The sequence below is a fragment of the Aquarana catesbeiana genome, linkage group LG03, assembly GCF_042186555.1.
Source record: "Aquarana catesbeiana isolate 2022-GZ linkage group LG03, ASM4218655v1, whole genome shotgun sequence".
Lineage (NCBI taxonomy): Eukaryota > Metazoa > Chordata > Amphibia > Anura > Ranidae > Aquarana > Aquarana catesbeiana.
The window spans coordinates 722,241,509-722,250,429 of record NC_133326.1 but is presented as its reverse complement, the minus strand read 5'-3'; the positions used below and the strand labels follow the sequence as shown (position 1 = coordinate 722,250,429).

Below are 8,921 nucleotides of genomic sequence, written 5' to 3'. Positions count from 1 at the left end.
CACTCTTTTCGCAGGGGGCTCTGAAGGGACGCGAGGGGGCTACTCGCCTGTCTCTGCGCTCTGGGTGGGGAGTCAGGGGAGAATCGATCCAGTGAACAGGACCGCCGCACCCGGGCTGACTCCCTCCTCTCAGTGCTGTCTGTAGGCGTCTTCGCCTGGTCCCCCCGCCATCATTCGCCTTTCACCGCCGCTGCGGCCTGCAATTGTCCCATCAGCTCCTCTAGGGATGACATGCTTCCAAGCTGCTTCCTATTCTCACACTGACGCTGGGGAGGGACCTCCTATCCGTTACTTTCCTTCCAACTTCTCCTCTTCCCCTTTAGCCACCAATCCTATCTACTTTTACAAATCCCATTATACCCCTGTTCACCCAGTCATGTAAGCCCTACGTTTATTTTCTTTTAGGCATTACTCCGGGCTTCTCTTTCCTCTCTCTAGCATCAATCCTCTTTGCCCAGTTAGTAGCAGTCAATTTCTCATTGATCTTCTCCTTCTCCCAGGCTTTACGGACATATTTCTGAAGAGCACTGTGGGGGAACTTCAGAACAAAGTCAGTAAGCTGCATGCACTTGAATGGCATGGCTTGCATTCTTACACCACTGCAGGGACCATCGATAAGAGCTCTATTTTGGTCAATGACATCAACAATTGCCACAAGTTTACCAGCATGGGGACCAAAAGAGACATAGGCAACATGGCCTATCTGCACATAGCGTTTGAACACCATGATGGCGGCGGATAGCAGAAAGGATTGTCACATTTTAATGAGTGGCTGGCGTGATACAAGCTTGGGGATGAGACCTTTCCAGTCCGGCAGGCCCCTACACATGTGCTCATATTTCTCCCAAAATATGTCCAAAGACTCCAAACGGATAAAGGACAAATCATACTCATAGGAACCTGCCAGACTGATCAGGGCGAAGATATCTGTGGGCCCAAACCCCATCTACAGAATTTTATCCACCACTGCCCTCCTATGCAGAGGAAGTCCTCCACCCTCCCATTTAAGCTGTACAACATTCCTCCTTTTAAACATTAAGGAAGATAAAACATTTCCATATTCCTTCCTTGCTTGCTCCCCCTTCCCAGATCCTGTAGCAGCAACACCAGCATATGTTTTTCTTACAGCACCAGTAATTGCAGTCTTGTCCTTAGACACAATCAAACCTGCTGGCAGAGAGTCTGATTCAGCTGGGATAGCAGTCTTTGGATTAACAGAGGCAGGACCCACCCTCTCCCTCTTCTCTAAACACGCAGCTTCTTTCCTGGGTTCAAGTACAGTACTGTCCACTGCAGACTCCTGGAGAGTTGTAGCACTACTGCTCCCAGGATCTACTCCACTATTCTCAGGAACAGCCACTGTGTCTGGTCCAGGCAAAGTCACTGTATTGTCCATGGCGCTCCTCTTTGCAGACTCTTCCCCCAGAAGCTGACAGGTACTCTCACCAATTTCATCTGAAGCTTTGTTTTCAGCAGGTAATTCAGACTGCATTGCATGCTGTACATTGTCTATGGGTCTGGGCTGATTGCCCATAGCACTACAACCCTCAGCAAGCCCATTGTCATTAAAGTTCACACCACCATCTTGCACACACACTGTACCTGCATGCTGTGCTGTTACTTATGCAATGTCATGGCTGACAGTGGGATCAGACTTCCTCCCCAGTTGTTGCAGACTTCATGGTGGATCTTGCTCTCTCCACAGGTCTCTCTTCCACAGGGCTAAGAACGGTATCCATCTTCTCATCATCATCCGGGGAAGCCGCATCCAAAGGGGAGTCCAACTTAGTGATGAACTCCAGCATGTCAATACCTCCCTCAACCTCCTGCTCAGATGTTCCATATTTCTGCTGCAGAGGGAGGTTGACAGAGGCCTCTGCAATTGAGGGCTAAGCAGATGCCTGAGGTGTTGAACAGCTGGGCTCATCCTCCAGGCCCACTTTCTCACTCCCTGCTGACTCTGTCGGTACCTGCATCTCCTCACTGATTGGGTCACTTCCCATGCAGGAAGCGGCTCCTGTTCTCATTTGGCTAAACCATTCCTCGTTCCTATATTTCTCTTTAAATGCTCCACTATTCTCCTTCAGAGATCTTTCTGCTTCCACACAGCTTGCTCCAAGTCCTTTAACTCAGGCCTCAGAGCCGGTCTCTTTTTGATGAACACTTTGGCACAAACCAGCTTTTTCTTCTTAAATTCAGCCTTCAAAGCTACCAATTTCTCCTCTTCTTTCTCAATCCGCTTCAATCCTCAGTCTAAATGCAAACAGGGACTCATGTCTCCTTGGGCCAGGCCCAGTGTCTTCCAAAGGCTGAGGCCTATCCAGGGGGCCCCTGCCAGGGTCCTCCCCAAGATCCAGCATCCCTCCTGGGGCAGAGAAACAACTCTAGCCCCTGGTCTCTGGAAGCACAGGAGCTAAGGAACCAGCAACCTCACACCTCACTGTCAAGAAGCATATAATTATATAGCGATATTATACATTGTGTTCCTGGGTCTGTACACCTACTGTGCCCATTATGAGGGGTTAATTTTGTTCATTGAAAAATCTTACAAACAACAACTTATATATAATAAAACCTTAATAAATAAATAAAACATATTTACAAAATAATTGAATATGACTATACAAAACAAGAACATAATAAATGGTGCAAACCAAATTGCGCACAACATAATCCCTACGAGAGAGCCAGACTAAGGAACATCACCGTCACCATGCATGTAGCCTTTTATCACAAATATGTTTGATCTGAAAATCTAGGGGAGTGAAACAAGAATACAAAGAAAAGCCGCACACCCCAAGATCAACAGGAAGCAGCTACAGAGTCCTGATATTCCTCCAAGCCCTTATCCAGGCCTCCTGCTGCCACCTGTCTTTCTCAAGACCCTGCATCTTCCCAAACTCACCCAGAATGTCCTGCACCACCACTTTGACAGGGAGGATTTTACTCCATAAGGATACCTGACTCCGTGCACTCCACGTGAAATAACGGACTACTAGACTAACTAAAAAAAGTGTTTCCAAATCATAATCCCGACGAGTCTGGAATGCCCCATACACCCACTCTGCATAACTCATATAGGGGAGGAAGGGTATACTCAGAGCCCTCCCCACCCTCTTGTACACCTCTATGTTGAAAGGGCACTGAAGTAGAAAGTGATCCATGGACTCCACCACTCCTCCACACTCCACTCTCGGGCATCCCCGATCACTCATGGAAAAAAACTTCAAGTTGCCCTTCACTTATAGTTTTCCATGAAAGGCAAGCCAAGCCTGATCCCTAAACTTCATTGGGATTCTCTCCAAATTAATCAATCGCAAACCCACCCCCAAAACCAGGCTTAGGCAATTTTGAGTGGCTTGCAAAAAGCAAAGCTCATGATCCGCTTCTCAAGAAGATTCCTTATTAGAGATCTGATTTCTCCTGCTGTTACTTGCCACTTCCGAAGCATTTTCAAACTCGGGGCAACATAGGCCGGGAGCTTATCATGCTTTACCCTCAGGATTTTCACTGGCCCACCATTTTCCCAGTCTCACAGAAAGGGCCTAAACCAGGACTGGTAGATACCAACCCACCCAGGCGGTCTCTCTGCCAACATGTTACCAAGATTGTACTTCACAAACATCAGAGAGAAAAAGACTACAGGGTTGATCATCCCTAGACCACCCTCCCGCCTAGGAAGGTAAGTCATATTCCTTTTAATGAGGTTTATTTTGTCCCCCCATAACAGCTGAAAGAAACAACTATAGATCCTGGTATGGAGAGAAACTGGCAAAACACAAACAAAACTGACATACAGAAAAATTGGAATCAAGTAAGTCTTGATCAGATCAACCTTTTCCCTCAAGGAAAGCCGCCAACCTTTCCAGCTTGCCCCCCCGTCCATATTCCCGGATCATCCAAAATCTTCTTTAGTCGGCTCAGGATGTCTCCATACCTCCTCAACCATACAGTTAAATTGTGGTATGGATTCATTGCGGACAAGAATTGTCACCAATGAAATGGGGATTTACACTGACTACTAATGTAAAAGGAGCATTCACAGTAATAACCACCAATGTAAGGAGGGATTTACACTGACCACCAATGTAAGGGGGACCTTCACACATGCCACTAGTATGAATGAAAGGATTGTACACCAAGCCCCAATGAGAAGATTTACACTGACCTCCAATGTAACTGAGACATTTAGCTTGCGTTCACATTTGTGTGTGTTGGGAACGCATATAAAACCGCTTTCCTGACACCATAGAAACGTGCTGCCCTTTAGCAGAGACACAGCGATGCCATTAATTGTTAATGACACCCTCATGCATCTGCTGAGATGTACGTATTCAGATGCACCGAAATTCAGGGTGCTGTGGCACAATGTTATTTTGAAAAAGGGTTCCACCTCCAATTATTACCTTTGCAGAACAGGCTGATGTTAGGCTTAATGACTACAGTTGTAGGCAGGACTTTCCAGCATGCCCCTTTACCTCCCCAGTGGGCAGCATTCAGCAGAAGTGATGGTGGATATGACCTCAGGGGGACATGATATACATAAGAATCCTGCCTCTATTTACATTTCAATGCTGTCAGTACACAGTACAGTACATATTAATGCCGCCGCTATTTCCATATCAATGTAGTTTATTTACATGTAAACACGGGGTCTGCAGGTGAGTCATCTGTACACGGCAATAGGGCAGAGCTGGGCAGCATTAGTAACAGGACTTCACACTGAGATATCAAGACACAGCATGGGACTAAAAGTTCAAGGGAATTCAAACTGGGATAGTTGCAAGTAGGGATGAGCTTCGTGTTCGAGTCGAACCCATGTTCGACTCGAACATCGGCTGTTCGATCGTTCGCCGAATTGCGAACGTTATGGGCCGTTCGCGCTAAATTCGTGTGGCGCGTCACGGCCCATAATTCACTGCGGCATCGCAGTGCATTGCTGGCTGATGATTGGCCAAGCATGCACTATGACCCGCATGCTTGGCCAATCACAGCGCCGTCAGTAGAGAGAGCTGTAATTGGCCAAAGCCAGGGTGGCTTTGGCCAATTATGGCTCAGGGGATTTAGTACACACCCCACACTATATAAGGCCGCCTGCACGGCGGCCCTGTGTAGTGTGTGTTCCGGTGTGCTGAGAGATAGAGAGAGAGAGAGACAGTGTCATTTGATTTGAGTTAGATAGATTAGGCAGAACAGTCAGTCAGTTAGCTGCACTTACAGTGTATTGTGTATATATATGCATCCCAGGTGTTGCATATATATATATACACTGTATTCAGTTTAGCTAGATCCGTTCCTGTTATCTTCTATCTAGACTATTTACATTTAATGCAGTGCGTCCTGCTCACAGTGTTCAGCTAGATCCGTTCCTGCTATTTACATTTAGTGCAGTGCGTCCTGCTCACAGTGTTCAGCTAGATCCGTTCCTGTTATCTTCTAGACTATTTACATTTAGTGCAGTGCGTCCTGCTCACAGTGTTCAGCTAGATCCGTTCCTGCAATTTACATTTAGTGCAGTGCGTCCTGCTCACAGTGTTCAGCTAGATCCGTTCCTGCTATTTACATTTAGTGCAGTGCGTCCTGCTCACAGTGTTAAGCTAGATCCGTTCCTGCTATTTACATTTAGTGCAGTGCGTCCTGCTCACAGTGTTCAGCTAGATCCGTTCCTGCTATTTACATTTAGTGCAGTGCGTCCTGCTCACAGTGTTCAGCTAGATCCGTTCCTGCTATTTACATTTAGTGCAGTGCGTCCTGCTCACAGTGTTCAGCTAGATCCGTTACTGCTATTTACATTTAGTGCAGTGCGTCCTGCTCACAGTGTTCAGCTAGATCCGTTCCTGCTATTTACATTTAGTGCAGTGCGTCCTGCGCACAGTGTTCAGCTAGAGCCGTTCCTGCTATTTACATTTAGTGCAGTGCGTCCTGCTCACAGTGTTCAGCTAGATCCGTTCCTGTTATCTTCTAGACTATTTACATTTAGTGCAGTGCGTCCTGCTCACAGTGTTCAGCTAGATCCGTTCCTGCTATTTACATTTAGTGCAGTGCGTCCTGCTCACAGTGTTCAGCTAGATCCGTTCCTGTTATCTTCTAGACTATTTACATTTAGTGCAGTGCGTCCTGCTCACAGTGTTCAGCTAGATCCGTTCCTGTTATCTTCTAGACTATTTACATTTAGTGCAGTGCGTCCTGCTCACAGTGTTCAGCTAGATCCGTTCCTGCTATTCACATTTAGTGCAGTGCGTCCTGCTCACAGTGTTCAGCTAGATCCGTTCCTGTTATCTTCTAGACTATTTACATTTAGTGCAGTGCGTCCTGCTCACAGTGTTCAGCTAGATCCGTTCCTGTTATCTTCTAGACTATTTACATTTAGTGCAGTGCGTCCTGCTCACAGTGTTCAGCTAGATCCGTTCCTGTTATCTTCTAGACTATTTACATTTAGTGCAGTGCGTCCTGCTCACAGTGTTCAGCTAGATCCGTTCCTGTTAAATTCCTACTGACAGGCAGGCTTGTCTGGTTACAGTATATAAAGCTACCTGAAGAAAATTACAGGTGTTCTATTTGATCCTATTAGTACCACGGTCAGGCAGCTAGACTATTTACATTTAGTACAGTGCGTCCTGCTCACAGTGTTCAGCTAGATCCGTTCCTGTTATCTTCCTACTGACAGGCAGGCTTGTCTGGTTACAGTATATAAAGCTACCTGAAGAAAATTACAGGTGTTCTATTTGATCCTATTAGTACCACGGTCAGGCAGCTAGACTATTTACATTTAGTACAGTGCGTCCTGCTCACAGTGTACAGCTAGATCCGTTCCTGTTATCTTCCTACTGACAGGCAGGCTTGTCTGGTTACAGTATATAAAGCTACCTGAAGAAAATTACAGGTGTTCTATTTGATCCTATTAGTACCACGGTCAGGCAGCTAGACTATTTACATTTAGTACAGTGCGTCCTGCTCACAGTGTACAGCTAGATCCGTTCCTGTTATCTTCCTACTGACAGGCAGGCTTGTCTGGTTACAGTATATAAAGCTACCTGAAGAAAATTACAGGTGTTCTATTTGATCCTATTAGTACCACGGTCAGGCAGCTAGACTATTTACATTTAGTACAGTGCGTCTTGCTCACAGTGTTCAGCTAGATCCGTTCCTGTTATCTTCCTACTGACAGGCAGGCTTGTCTGGTTACAGTATATAAAGCTACTTGAAGAAAATTACAGGTGTTCTATCCCAGCTTAGTGCAGCTACAGGCCATTAGTATGTCTGGAAGGCCAAGAAGGAGAGGCAGACAGTCACAAGCCAATAAGAGAGGGCAAGCAGGCTCTGTGTCTAGTGCTGGTCGTGGAGACGGTGCATCCTCATCAGCACGTGGCCATGGGACACGCTTGGCCTTTTTTTCGGCAGCTGGCCGTGTTGAGCCGCAACATGCGGAAGACTTGGTCGAGTGGATGACCAAGCCGTCCTCATCCTCCTCATCCTCTCTCACCCATGCCCAGGGTGCTTTGTCTGGCAAAGCAGCGGCCTCTTCCCTCAGCTCAATGTCATCAGTGACTCCTTCCCTAGCTCCACCATGTCCTCATGAGGATTCCCTCGAACTGTTTGACCACAGTGTTGGGTACATGCTCCAGGAGGATGCCCAGCGTTTGGAAGGCTCTGATGACGATACTGAGCTCGATGAAGGCAGTAACATGAGCGCGGACAGAGGGGGTGCCCAAGAAGGACAGCAATCTGGCAGTCATGCTCCCCCTGCTGCAGCATACTGCCAGGTTTGCTCCAGTGATGAGGAGGGAGGGGATGATGAGGTCACTGACTCAACGTGGGTGCCTGATAGGAGAGAGGAGGAGGAGGAGGAGGAGGAGGAGGAGGAGGAGGCGGCAGCACATCACCAACGAGGCAGGATGCCCTCCAGGGGCCAGCCTAAGGGCAGCACATTGACTGCATCACACCCCAAAGCTCCACATGTGCAGGGCGCTGCAGTCTCTGCGCGTTATTCAAAAAGTTCTTTGGTGTGGGCCTTTTTTGAGACGAGTGCATCAGATCGCACCGCTGCTATTTGCAACATATGTCTCAAGCGTATCTCGCGTGGCCAAAACATCTCCCGCTTGGGTACCACATGCTTGACCAGACATATGTTGACCTGCCATGCAGTTCGTTGGCAAGCGTATCTAAAAGACCCACATCAAAGAACAAAGAGGATCTCTCCTTGCTCCTCATCAGCTGAGATTTCCAACCCCACTAGACCTTCAGTCCTCTCTGAGACCTGCAGTGAGAGGAATGAAGGTGTAGAATTAGGTGTGTCACAGCCAAGTACTTGTGGGCAATCTGCTTTTGGTACACCGACGTCAGATTGTACCAGGCAAATTTCCCTGCCCCAGCTGCTGCACCGCCGAAAGAAGTTTGCTCCCAGCCATCCACATGCCCAGCGGTTGAATGCTAGCTTGGCAAAATTGCTAGCACTTCAACTGCTGCCTTTTCAGTTGGTAGACTCTGCCCCCTTCCGTGAGTTTGTGGAATGTGCGGTTCCTCAGTGGCAGGTACCCAAACGCCACTTTTTCTCACGGAAGGCGATTCCGGCTCTCTACCGGCATGTGGAAGGCAATGTCCATGCCTCGCTGGACAGGGCGGTCAGCGGTAAGGTGCATATTACCGCTGACTCATGGTCCAGCAGGCATGGACAGGGACGTTACCTAAGTTTCACGGCGCATTGGGTGACTCTGCTGGCAGCTGGGAAGGATGCAGGACAAGGTGCAGTAGTGTTGGAGGTTGTTCCGCCACCACGCCTCCAAAATGCTGATTGTGACACACCTCTCTCCTCCACCCCCTCCTCTTCTTCTTCCTCCATGGCCTCTTCCTCGGAACCAGCGGTGCTCCGTAGGCGTTCAAGGGGCTACGCAAGTACGCAGGCCAAAAGATGCCATGCGGTG

General features: G+C 48.0%; 1 pseudogene; it reads right to left on the bottom strand.

The window, feature by feature from the left end:
* Nucleotides 1–391: 391 nt before the first annotated feature.
* On the bottom strand, nt 392–727 carry LOC141134375 (large ribosomal subunit protein eL14 pseudogene; annotated as a pseudogene).
* Between the last annotated feature and the right edge of the window lie 8,194 nt (nt 728–8,921).